The sequence below is a fragment of the Schistocerca americana genome, chromosome 1, assembly GCF_021461395.2.
Source record: "Schistocerca americana isolate TAMUIC-IGC-003095 chromosome 1, iqSchAmer2.1, whole genome shotgun sequence".
Lineage (NCBI taxonomy): Eukaryota > Metazoa > Arthropoda > Insecta > Orthoptera > Acrididae > Schistocerca > Schistocerca americana.
The window spans coordinates 820,295,194-820,307,387 of NC_060119.1; the positions used below are offsets into that span (position 1 = coordinate 820,295,194).

At 44.7% G+C, this 12,194-nt stretch overlaps 1 protein-coding gene and 1 pseudogene across 1 annotated transcript in view; both read right to left on the reverse strand.

The window, feature by feature from the left end:
* Window positions 1-12,194, reverse strand: part of LOC124546270 (transcriptional regulator ERG homolog) — a 290,203-nt gene that overhangs the window by 247,990 nt on the left and 30,019 nt on the right. The window lies entirely within an intron of this gene.
* On the reverse strand, window positions 1,146-1,263 carry LOC124558222 (annotated as a pseudogene).

Consider the following 12,194-nt stretch of genomic DNA (forward strand, 5'->3'; position numbering starts at 1 on the left):
CACGCACAAGATATCAAGAGCACATCTTGTGCGTTACAACCTGAAGATCAGAGCATAGTGTGTTGAAACCACTTGTTCTAAATGTAAAAAATTATTTTATGCGATCATGGCTATTGAATTGTTTTTAGCTGTGAGTAATACCAAAATCCTGGACTGCACTCGTCACACTTCGTCCTTCTGCCAGGTTCCCGATGATTCTTCCTCGTGTGAAGTCATTCAGACACTGTCTCTGGTCCACCTTGTAATGCTAGACACCGCCGCAGTGCACCGTAACTGCTCGCTAACTAACACACATCGTCTTTTCCCGTTACTTTAACCGCCTTGAGGTGCGAGGCCATCCCCATTTGGCGCTATAGTCACTTTGCCTCTTGACGTGTGACGTCCAGCTATCTGTAGCACGACTGAGAGACATCTGGTAACATGCTCCCCCCCCCCCCCCCTTTCATTTATTTCTACCGAGTAGTTAATGCCTTGTGGTACTTGATCTATCTCGTCCTTGAGTTTTCCAAAGCAGTGTATGTAGTGTATTTTGTAGTAAGTGCATTTGTCGAAATGTATTGCATCCTAGATCAACTGAGAACCTTGAACGCAGTGACAGCTATTTAGATGGCCGAGCGGTTCTAGGCGCTACAGTGTGGAACCGCGCGACCGCTACGCTCGCAGGTTCGAATCCTGCCTCGGGCATGGATGTGGGTGATGTCCTTAGGTTAGTTAGGTATAAGTAGTTCTAAATTCTAGGGGACTGATGACCTCAGCAGTTAAGTCCCATAGTGCTCAGAGCCATTTGAACCATTTCAACCGAGTTATTTATACTTCGACAGAAATTTACATTAGATAATTATTATTAAAATTTTGCTCAACATAATGTACCAAAGCTTGCAATTTTTTTCTACAAAGCACATAGGCCCCATGCAAATTTCTGGAATTTACGCAACCATATATTGCACTCCGTCTTCAGGCCACAAGTGGCCCATCGGGACCATCCAACCGCAGTGTCATCCCCAGCTGAGGATGCGGATAGGAGGGGCGTGTGGTCAGCACACCGCTCTCTGGGTCGTTATGATAGTTTTCTTTGACCGGAGCCGCTACTATCCGGCCGAGGAGCTCCTCAATTGCCATCACGAGGCTGAATGCACCCCGAAAAATGGCAACAGCGCATGGCGGCCCAGATGGTCACCCATCCAAGTGCCGGCCACGCCCGACAGTGCTTAACTTCGGTGATATGACGGGAACCGGTGTATCCACTGCGGCAAGGCCGTTGCCGGAAACCATATGTTGCTAATAATATATTTCTTCAGAATTTGTGATTCTTATCTTGATAATAAGGTGAGCCGCGTGTGACTTGGGAAAAAAATTGGAAAAAATTTTCTGTTTTAGAATGGCCTCATGCAAACACGGGGAGAGTGAGCAAAAAGTCGCCAATAAGGAAATAAAAATTTTATTGCATATTTTAGGTTTTGTGCAAGATTGTAATGTCGTTAGAAAAGCTAAGATTTTAGTAAAATGAGCCTTGGTAATGACAAAGGAAGCAGCGTAGTGTGACACGAGTGTGTGTGTGTGTGTGTGCGGGTGTGTGTGCGTGTGAGCCTGTGTGGACGGTGACGGCAGGCGCTGCCGCTGTCCATTAGAGCTTCTTGACATGAGCCGCTGTTATACAAGAGTTGTTAGAAACGGAACACGATGAGTGCGTCATTACTGGGAATCTAGTGTGTCTAGCGCGGCCGCCGAGCCTCTGCCCTGGCAGCCTACCAGATCACGATGCCGTAAAACGACGCCGCGAGCGCCGGCGCGCGCTCGTTCAGAGTGAGTTACGTGGGAGGGCAGGGGAGGGTGAGGGGGCAAGTATGCAAGCAGCAGCCGACGAGGGACCGAACATGTTTTTCACCACATCCAGCGAGGCACCCGGGCGCAGCTTCACGAGGCCGTCTCATTCCACTGGGAGCGGCTGACCTAGCTGAAGAGTGTGGCTCATCAGTTATACACGGATTTCATTAATTTTATTGCCTGTTGGTACCATTAAAGAGCTATTAACAAATGATCCAATGTAGCTTTAGGTATTAGGTAAAACTGCCTTACTTGGAGCAAAGATGAGTGAGTTTCAGTTTATTACGTTTTTCACTGACTGCTAATCCCTGTATACTCGTCACGAAATAGTCACCGTTATGAAAACCCGTCAGGATTGTGACAGTACTGATGGCTTTTAGCCTTCATGAGCTACCGGTTTCACAGTCGAAAATAGAGAGACTCTGATTCGCAATACCGGGTGATCAAAAAGGCAGTATGAATTTGAAAACTTCATAAACCACGGAATAATGTAGATAGAGAGGTAAATATTGACACACATGGTTGGAATGACATGGAGTTTTATTAGAACAAAAAAGAAAAACGAAGTTCACAAAATGTCCGACAGATGGCGCTGGACAGCAAAACGTCAGTTACTGCTACCGTGACGGATGAGAGGTACGCCGATATGTTACATAATTGCATCATCCGCAGCCTGGCTGATAAACACCTGCTGGAACGTACGATGTTTATGCAGGATGGCGCTCCAACCCATATTGCTATACGCGTGAAACATCTCTTGTGTGCGTCGTTTGGTGATGATCGTGGCCCGCATGTCGTTGTCGTGCGGTAGCGTTCTCGCTTCCCACGCCCGGGTTCCCGGGTTCGATTCCCGGCGGGGTCAGGGATTTTCTCTGCCTCGTGATGGCTGGGTGTTGTGTGCTGTCCTTAGATTAGTTAGGTTTAAGTAGTTCTAAATTCTAGGGGACTGATGACCATAGCTGTTAAGTCCCATAGTGCTCAGAGCCATTTGAACCATTTTTTTGATGATCGTGTGCTCAGCCGCCACTTTCGTCATGCTTGGCCTCCCAGGTCCCCAGACCTCAGTCCGTGCGATTATTGGCTTTGGGGTTACCTGAAGTCGCAAGTGTATCGTGGTCGACCGACATCTCTAGGGATGCTGAAAGACAACATCCGACGCCAATGTCTCAGCATAACTCCGAACATGCTTTACAGTGCTGTTCACAACATTATTCCTCGACTACAGCTATTGTTGAGGAATGATGGTGGACATATTGAGCACTTCCTGTAAAGAACATCATCTTTGCTTTGTCTTACTTTGTTATGCTGATTATTGCTATTCTGATCAGATGAAGCGACATCTGTCGGACATTTTTGAACTTTTCTATTTTTTTGGTCCTAATAAAACCCCATGTCATTCCAAGCATGTGTGTCAATTTGTACCTCGCTATCTACATTATTCCGTGATTTATTCATTTTTCAAATTTATACTGACTTTTGGATCACCGGTATATCAGTGGATTCCCCCTTGACTCTAAAGACTCATGGGAGTTAACTGGGTTTCATGAAGACAACAAAGGACTACTTTCAGGATATCTGTAAGTTCGATTCCTACGACTGAATCTGCTCCAATATAATTTGGTGGTTCATAAAGGCTGGTCAGAAACAGTCTCAAAAGCTTGTAAGGGTGTTATAGGAAGGTTGCGTTAAGAAATAATTGTTAAGAAAAAATAGATACGTTGCACAGTTTCCGAATTAATTAACATTTAATTTAGCCAATCAGGCCGTTGGTCGCGCTAATTCAAGCGGCTCGCCAGATGCAGTTAGTGTCAGTTGTCATCGTAGCGTAGATGACAGCGCACGAGACTGCTCAGCGTTTGGCTCGCATTCGCTCATACCAGCGTTCCACATTCAATTTTTATATTGGTTCCATGTTCGGTTTTAGGAAACCAAAGGAAGAATACGTTTGGTGATATCGTCTCTGGCGGAAAGCTTAAATTTGGGCGCCCAACGGTCTGATCGGCAAATTTCAATGCTAATAAACTCGGAAACTGCGGAACGTATAAATTTTTTCTTAGCAGTTATTTCTCAGCACAGCCTGCCCTGCAACTCCCTTACAAACTTTTGAGACTGTTTCTGACCACTCTCCATATAATACTTAGGATGCTCTTATACTGATTTTACCCCGATTTGTATTCTGCTTTCATTTATTATTGCCTTGACGGGTTTATTTCTTACGTTTCGCGTCTTATGCAGACAGCCGTACCCCGATTCTGCCAATCATTAACCTTTGCGCTTCACTCACGGTACTTTTGGCACCATTCTGAAGTTATATATCGTTCAACGTAAATCTGAGAGTGCTTCTGATAAGTGTTTCATGTCTACAAAATACATTTTATATGTTTCTTGTAAATTTTCGCCACATTACTAAAACTTCCAATTTTATAGCTGTAAGGAATGTGTTAATGATCCTTCATGTTCTTTCTGCCTTGTGTCTGATATATTTTTAAATATAATGACTCAACAGAATAATATACTGATGTGTTTCTTTATGCATCTGGATACTTCGAAAATTTTACTCCTACTACGCTCACATTTTGCACGCATTCATTGAGTTTTACGCAACAGATAGCTGCAATGAAATCTCAACTCAAGAAGCAGTGAACTATCACATTCGAACAAATATACTTTTAAAAATATTTTTAATTATTCCGAGAGAAACCAGTGGAGCAGCACGATTGATGCGTGTATAATCTACTGCAAGAATCTGATATCTATGACACTTATTTTAAATTTGCTACGAGACTAAAGTTAACCAACATTCGCATGAAAACTAAAAAAAAATAATAAATTTACTTTGACCACCGAAGTTTACTAGAATACGATGAGCTGAGGACTGACGGTTTCACAGTTAACTGTAGTCAAAGATAAACGAGAGAAAATGAGAGTTAGAGAGAGAGAACGGAAGGGAAAGAAGACATGACTTCATGTCAGATTTTTTAGTGCGACGAAGTAAATGCAATATTCAGTTTTATTCCTCACTCACAATTGTCGAACTACGGTTATTCGCGGAAACGCAGAACCTGACTCACTACTTACTAGCATAGTATTTGCTACATTTGATACAAGTACTGACAAAGTTGAAAGTCAAAGAACACACTTTTGAAACGATTGTCACTAATCGAAATACATATCTTCTTATGCCCAGTCATGAAAATATTGCTACTAAAAAAGAAGGAAGAAAGATTAGGGTCGAACCTACCGTCGACATCAAGGTCGTTAGAGACGGATTGTTTCAAAGATGAGGACGGAATTCGGCTGTATCCTTTCAAAGAAACCATCCTGGCATTTGCCTCGAGCGATCAGGCGAAATCTCAGAAAGCCGAACACTAAATGGTCGGAAGCGGATTTGAACCATCGTTCCCCGGAATGAGAGTCATGTGTGCTAAACACTGCCCCACCTCCATCCCCAGACTGCTATTTAATACGACTGGAACTGGCACACAAAGGTGAATGTGAAAACAGTACAAGAAACGGTGAAGAAGTTTGAACATCTTTCCCATATGCGACTGAAATATTCTACGTGACGTGTAGGAAAACTGTTGGTACTCAAAGCAGCTACCAGACCTCCTGGAATGGAGAAACACAGGTTCTGTCTGGTTTTCAAGGGAATCTTATACCGTTCTTCCTGCAAAATAGTAGCAATTTCAGGTAACGATGATGGAAGTTGATAGCGATTATTCAGCCTTATCTCTAAAGCAAACCACAAATGCATGATATTGAGATCCAATGACTGTGGCGGCCATCCTCGTGCTCACAAATCCAGTCCTACGCGATGCGAAACGTGTAAACAGGGACCCTGTCGTTTTGGGATACAGCATCGGGATTGAAAACAAACGTTGTACCACGGGGTGGGCCTGATCAGCCGAAAGGCTGAGTTTAGCTGTGATACGAGCTTTCAGAGTAACCACTGGGCTCATGGAATACCATGAAATCGATTCCAAATCAAAATCGAAGCCCCGGCTTGTTTCACTTTTGTGTCTTAAACTCCACCATAGGTTGGAAACAGAGTGAAACAAGACTTAACGCACGAAATAACTTCCTTCCATTGCTCCATTGCCCAGATTTTAGGGCCGGCCGTGGTGGCCGAGCGGTTCTAGGCGCTTCAGTCCGGAACCGCGTGACTGCTACGGTCGCAGGTTCGAATCCTGCCACGGGCATGGATATGTGTGATGACCTCAGCTGTTACGTCCCATAGTGCTCAGAGCCATTTGGACCATTTGAATTAGATTTTAGGGCTTCGGCACCACATGTCCTGTGACGGGCATTTTCATCACTGATGAACGGTTTGGAATGGTAGCCTGGCCTGCAAGTTCCAGTTTATGGACCTCTCTTCACGTTGTCCGGGTGACGACAGGATTCAAGAGTGCGACATTCAGTTCTACAGTGACTGTTACAGCTGTTGTTCTCTTATTTTTCGTGACAGTCCTCTTCAAGGAGAAATTACAATTAAATCAATACCATTAGCTGCTGACAGGCGTTGATATACATCAAGAGGGACAGTTGAAAATGTGTGCCCCGACCGGGATTCTAACCCGGGATCTCCTGCTTACATGGCAGACGCTCAATCCATCTAAGCCACCGGGGGCACAGAGGATAGTGCGACTGCAGGGATTTATCGCCGGCACACCCCCCGTGAGACCCACATTCTCAACTTATAGTCCACACGCTACGTTCGTAGTGCCCCTGCCATTATACCCATTACTTGCGGCACATAATCCACCGAGTCACGTAAGAGTTCAGGCAAATCGTGTGCATCCGCACTGAAGAAGGTAATCAGCCGGTTATCCTTAAACGATGTGAAGATGGCATCTGTTCTTTCGGATGTGTCATCTTCATATCTTCAACGAGAGTCCGTCACGATCTGTCAACATAGCGGACGACAATTTCAGCTTACATTGTATGCTGTATAAATGTTCGATACGGTACCGCTTGAAGCAGAACACACTTCGGTTGACTCGGTGACGGAAATACCCAACATATGAGCTCCAACAATTCGCCCACGTTCGAATGCACTGAACGCCAACATGAAACCCTCACAATTACACAGATCACTATTCTGACCACAACTGGCACGAATGATTGTAAACATTGCATAGGTTCCGACCTTGAAGCTTGTCTAGCATCTGCATTTATATTCAAGCGCCCATTTACCGCGGTGTTTCTATATTTTTGCACAGACTCTGTATAGTGTTAGCGATGTTATTGTCACGTGGAAACGTCATCCTATAACCACTGTGATAGGAATAAGGGATTGAAAACGCTAAACTTTGAAGGGTACTGAGCAAGCCATTCGTGACGCCTCTGTGTCAGCTACTGAAGTACAAGACTTCAGTTGCGGCTTCGGTGCAGAGGTCAACGAAATAATGATCGATCTAGAGTCGGCAGCATCCTGTTTTCGTTGCCAGACTGCCTTCCAGAAGTAAAAAAAAAAAAAAAAAAAAAAAATTGCTTCAAATGGCTCTGAGCACTATGGGACTTAACTTCTGAGGTCATCAGTCCCCTAGAAATTAGAACTACTTAAACCTAACTAACCTAAGGACATCACACACATCCATGTCCGAGGCAGGATTCGAACCTGCGTCCGTAGTGGTCGCGCGGTTCCAAACTGTAGCGCCTAGAACCGCTCGGCCACTCCGGCCGGCTCCAGAAGTCACCAGCCACAAGAACACTCAAAGAGGGGCAAAAGCGCTTCATATGTCTGTGGAGCAGTGGGTGAAATAAATATGAATTGACGAGACGCGAAACAGCAGGCGTGAATGGGTATTGTGAATACTTGGCAAAGCGAGTAGATGTTGAGTGTTGAACTGGACTGTTTACCAAGGCCTGGCTTCAGAGCATTAGATTTGGTGTATGTGTTCATCAAAACATTTTAGACGGTAGAATGATTCCTGTACAGTCGCTCCTTTACTGTACAATTGGGATATTACTGAAGTGCTAAAAACATGCACAACAACGTGCTTGCCCTAAGAATATGAGTTAGATTTACCTGACTGATCCGATGAAAGCAACGACCTGATACCTCTCTAAATCTTTTGGTTGAGTAGAGCGATGGTCGTGTGTGGGTGCAGTTTCAAGTGCTTCAGAACATAGTGAAATACCTTCTCCGTAAAGCTCCCAGCTATCGGTTCCGGCAGACTCTATCTTCGTGTCGTAGGCATGTGGTAGCTGAGAGATCACGAAGGGAAAGTTCAGACGCCCATTTCGGAAGTGTTTTCTAACTCAGCACTCAATGGCCCGATTCCTCGTGGTGTATGAAGGTTGTGTCATAAGTGTGTTATGTGTTTAGTGTGGTGACTGTGTTGTATGAAAACGAAAGAACGAGGAGGATGTTACCTAGTGCTGGCGCAAAGCCTACGCATCTGTAGTACTGCCAAGAGAACTGCCTAGCTTAATACCTCATCCAACGGATAAACCACCATGAAAAGTTTCACATGCCCCCAATTGTCAGACACTGCGGAGAGGCTTAATCCGAAGTCCCTGCGAAAGTCTATTCAAGAGGGAATTTACACTACCTCATCTCCTTCCCTTGCCGGCCAAACACGGCTGGCGAAAATCTCTCTACCGCCAGGACTCGAGTCGGTTATTTCCATGTCAGCTGAGATGTACGTTATCAGATTCCGATACGGAGGAAGGTACCTCCTCCATGCATTAATCTCTGCAACAGCAGCGTCATTGGAACAACATCAACTGCGATCCGAAGACTTTTGCTTGTGTACGTAGTTGGTAGGAGGTAAAATGGTAAAAGAGAAGCAGGAAAGCAAGGGTGGATTTATATCCTCCATACAGAGTACGATATTGATTTACTACTACTTTAAATGTAAAGAGACAAAAGTAGCTGTTGTTGGTTTACGTCTGGACGAGTAGAATTATTATGGATACTAGCACAAAGTATATTCCTAGGCACTTGTACCAACGTCAACAGTCTCATCGAAATTAGAACGGGAAAAGTGGCAGCTTTGTCAAACAAAATGTCAAATCAGTAGTAGCCGTGGAAGCAATCTGCGCCGGAATACGGTCTGTGAAAGGATGGCGCCTGGGAGGAAATTGGGGAGGCAAATTAGCGCGTGTCCCGGGGACACGCAGGCGCTGGGCGTTGCGTGACAGTCGCGCGTCCAGGCCGCGGCCCACGCCGTGTTTCGGCGTCGCGGTTACTGTTGTTGTCACGAGAGGGCCGGCTGCTCGCAGGAGGCGCTTTTTATCGCCGCTTTAGCGCACTGAGCGAAACGAAACACAGCCGCACACTTCATTAACATATCCGGATACAATGTTTAATGCATAAAGAAAACTGTTGCGCCCTAGGAGAAACGTTGAATGAATTGTTCGAGCGGTGCCAGATTGTGCTTGACAGTAAACCCAGCACAACGTACTCTTACATCATGTGGGCGATTGCAGACCACGCTAAATATATCGCAGCCTTTGGACACAGTACACTGCATCCGCTGCTCCCCCCCCCCCCCCCCCCGCTCCACCCCCTAAAATAAATCATCCAGCAACGTTTACAATTTTAAATTCTTTGAATGAAATATCTTGCAAGATTAAAAGTGTGTGCCGAATCGAACACGGGAGCATCGCCTTTCGCGGAAAGTACTCTACCGACTGAGCTACCCCAGCAAGATTCATCAGGACCTGTTCTCACAGTTTTCCTCCCGCCAGCACCTCGTCTCCTACCTTCCAAACTTCACAAAACTGAGTATCTCACAGGACTGACGCTCCTGGACCAAATGATATTGTAGACACATGGCTTAACCACAGTTTTGGGACGTTTCCAAAATGAATTTTTCACTCTGCAGCGGAGTTGCGCTGATATCAGGAGATTAAATACTTTATCAACGTAAAAACAATTCCTAAATTTCACCAAGATTTTTCAGCACACGTGAATCCCTCATAATACACTACTGGCCATTAAAATTGCTACACCACGAAGATGACGTGGTACAGACGCGAAATTTAACCGACAGGAAGAAGCTCCTGTGATTAGCAAATGATTAACTTTTCAGAACATTCACACAAGGTTTGCGCCGGTGGCAACACCTACAACGTGCTGACATGAGGAAAGTTTCCAACCGATTTCTCATACACAAACAGCAGTTGACCGGCGTTGCCTAGTGAAACTTTGTTGTGATGCCTTGTGTAAGGAGGAGAAATGCGTACCATCACGTTTCCGACTTTGATAAAGGTCGGATTGTAGCCTACCGTGATTCCGGTTTATCGTATCGTGACACAGCTGCTCGCGTTGGTCGAGATACAATGACTGTTAGCACAATATGGAATCGGTGGGTTCAGAGGGGTAAAACGGAACGCCGTGCTGGATTCCAGCGGCCTCGTATCACTAGCAGTCGAGATGACAGGCATCTTATCCACATGGCTGTAACGGATCGTGCAGCCACGCCGCGATCCCTGAGTCAACAGATGGAGACGTTTGCAAGACAACAACCATCTGCACGAACAGTTCGAAGACGTTTGCAGCAGCATGGACTATCAGCTCGGAGACCATGGCTGCGGTTACCCTTGACGCTGCATTACAGTGCCTGCGATGGTGTACTCAACGACGAACCTGAGTGCATGAATGGCAAAACGTCATTTTTTCGGATGAATCCAGGTTCTGTTTACAGCATCATGATGATCTCATCCGTGTTTGGCGACATCGCGGTGAACGCACATTGGAAACGTGTATTCGTCTTCTCCATACAGGCGTATCACCCGGCGTGATGGTATGGGGTGCCGTTGGTTACATGTCTCGGTCACTTCTTGTTCGCATTTACGGCACTTTGAACAGTGGACGTTCCATTTCAGATGTGTTACGATCCGTGCCTCGCGCATGAATGTGTGTGATGTCCTTAGGTTAGTTAGGTTTAATTAGTTCTAAGTTCTAATTGACTGATGACCTCAGAAGTTAAGTCGCAAAGTGAAAAAAAAAGAAAAAAACTAAACGGCGATATTGAAAACACTCACAGAAGAACAGTGCGAATGATCACAGTTGTGTTTCACTCAAGGGATAGCGTTACGCAGATACTGAAGAAACTGAATTGGCAGACGCGTAAACACGCCATCTGTGCCGCGGAAACCAATTTATAACATTTCAAGAACCAGTCCTAAGTGAAGAATGTAGAAGTATGTTACAGCTTCTTCACCCCAATATGAACCGCTTAGACAAGATTAGGCTAATTACAGCGCGTTGGAAGGCATTCAAGCAGCCTTTTTTCCCACCACGCAACCGCGAATGGACCGGGAAGAAACCATACATAATATGAGGCGACATAGGAAATAGACTTTGCCGTGGACTTCACAGTGGTTTTTTAGTGAATGGCTGCAGGCCCAGACTGTCTCACACACTGTTAACCCTTTAGTGGACAAATTATTTCCGGAAGTTGTAGACTTTTTATGAACACTTTGTTGGGCTAAGAAACCGTTCATAAATCATAGTTTAAATCTTGAAAGTGAGAGTTTAGCCTACGAGTATAAAAAAATTAGAGGGAACTATTGTTTCCACCGAACTCTGGAGTAACTTCACTTGCTAATTTAAAAAAAAAATGTATTTCCTTTATTTTTTAGTACAAAAACACGTTCAACATTACATTTATATTTGTATTAGTTCATACTGTCCTTTGAGTTCACTAAGGTGATGTACTATGGAACTTAGGGAAGCATGGTGCTACACACAAAGCTACACGACAGTTGCTACACATTATTTTTGTTCTCTTTTCTTTGCTCTTGGTGCTACATTGGCGGCATCTTCTGTTTGTTGTACCTTTTGTACGGAAATGAGTTCCAACATTCTCCAGACAAACTTCATCTGGTACTCCAGACACACCTCTTTTTGGTGTTTGAAAATATACAGGCCATCCACTTCTCTTACGACTTGAGAAGCCAGAGATAAGCTGCCTTGTCAAGTGCAATCTAAATGTTAGCTGGTCTGCTTCTGTCTTCTGTAGTTTCCACATAACGTAGGAATTGACAACTGCCAAATCCACAAGAAAGAAAAACAGTTTGTGCCACTACTTCAATGAACAACTGCCTACAGCATACCGTTCACGCAGCTGATCAAATCTATCCACTCTTCCCATTATTTTATTATACTCTGCCACAGCCAATGGGCAGAATACTTCACTTCTGCTTCCACTAACTTACCTTGTAATATTTATGTAATTTTCAGTCAAATCCAGCAAATATACACGAATACATTCTCCCTCATAAATATAAAAGTAGATAAATACAACACAAGTCACTTCACACGCAAAAGGAAAGCACACTATCCAAAAAACGCTATAGCGGTCGAAACAGTGGCTCGTTTTCACCCGGGAACTGCGCTTCTGCACGGATTGACTCAC